The sequence below is a fragment of the Coenobita brevimanus genome, chromosome 59, assembly GCF_032717465.1.
Source record: "Coenobita brevimanus isolate Jiangsu-jjx chromosome 59, ASM3271746v2, whole genome shotgun sequence".
In the NCBI taxonomy this organism is placed as follows: domain Eukaryota; kingdom Metazoa; phylum Arthropoda; class Malacostraca; order Decapoda; family Coenobitidae; genus Coenobita; species Coenobita brevimanus.
In genome coordinates, this window is record NC_137012.1 from 291600 (window position 1) to 293377 (window position 1778).

The following is a 1778-nucleotide window of genomic DNA, read 5'->3' on the forward strand; positions in this document are numbered from 1 at the left end:
TTGTTACTGCAATAATTACATAGTGGTTGTTGATTACCACAGGGTGAGTGACACAAAACTGATGTGTAAGTAAAAGCACTGTGTAAGCAAGGCGAAGTTAAGTACTTTTCATCCATAATTTTCTGATGATTGTCTTTTTCTTTTCAGCAGCATGAGAGGAGTGGATGATGTAAGCTAAATTATATACGGGGTACTTACTGTTAGAATCTGAATTCACCTGGCTGATCTAGTGACTCAGCATAACGTTTTAAGTGTGTTAACCTGCTGTGTGTGAGCTTAACACTCTCAGGCTCGAGCACTTACTCTGTATTCCTCATTCATTCATCATCCAATCCCAGCTTGCCCCGTACAAACAGGAACGTAGGGGCCCGGGACTTGGCTCATCAGTCCCAACATTTAAGGTAATGATGACCAGGCTCTCTCTTCCCTGAGTGGCATTATGCTAGTTAAGAAACCACATCCATCCCCTCTCATGGAAACCCCTACAGGATCCATCAGGTTAGGCCCAGGCTTGGAGTAATCGCAATTGTAGTTTAAGTGAAATGTAATTAATTGCACATTTTGGGGGGTAACTGTAAATGTAATTGTTTTTATTTACCAGTATTTGTATTTGTAATTGTAACTTAGTTTTAAGTTCATAAAGTATCTGTATTTGTAATTGTAATGGACCGTTTAGAAACAATAATTAAAATTACATCATACAAATATCACTTAGATATAGTGAAAACAGAGAGAGAGAGAGAGAAAGAATATGCCATAAACATGTTACCTGAGACGTGACACGTCCAATACTTGTATATCTGAGATCTGTAGACTCTGTACGAGACAATTGTGTATAGTGACTATCGTGATTACGTCTACTTATGTGCTGGAACAGGTTTGTAAATGTAAACATTTTAAGGCACTAATAATTTCAGTCGCAAATTGGAAGAGATATTTACTTTTAACTTGTAATCTCTGCATCATTTCTGAATTCATTTTTTTTTTTTTTTTTTTGCGCAACAAGTTGTGGCTGCATCAGTTTAATTTCAACCGAAATAAAAGTTAAGAAATTACTACACACGCACACACACACACACACACATATATATATATATATATATATATATATATATATATATATATATACTATAGCACTAGCCGTGTATATATATATATATATATATATATATATATATATATATATACTAGCCGTGTATATATATATATATATATATATATATATATATATATATATATATATATATATATATATATAAAATATACTATAGCACTAGCCATGTGTGTATTTTGGGCAGCCGAAACTACACATTCAATTTGCACCAAAACTGACACAAAAATCGCAAAAAATTCGCTGATGTGAAAAAGCTTGGTCCCATCACGATTGAAAAACTATTACTATATTTAATAAGCGATCACATTTTGACCAAAAACACGCAGCTCCTGGCGCCCGGCATAGGATCTCCATAGAATTTTTTGCCCACAGGTACAACTAAAGTATACTATGGCAGTAGCCGTGTGTCTGTGTGTGTATTTCGGACTTGCGTTCGGACAACTTAGGTTCCATTCCCGAAACTGCAAATAACATGATCACTTGGTTAGCTGCAAAAAATCCAAGTGACAACGTTTGACTATAACAGCACATAAACGGACCATCATGGGCCCTTCAATGTTGCCTTGACGGCCGATAGTGACAATGTTAGACTAGAAAAGCACATAAACGTGACTTGGATTACCTGAAATGATCGCAACACACGTGCGAAGCAAGAGGAAACGAG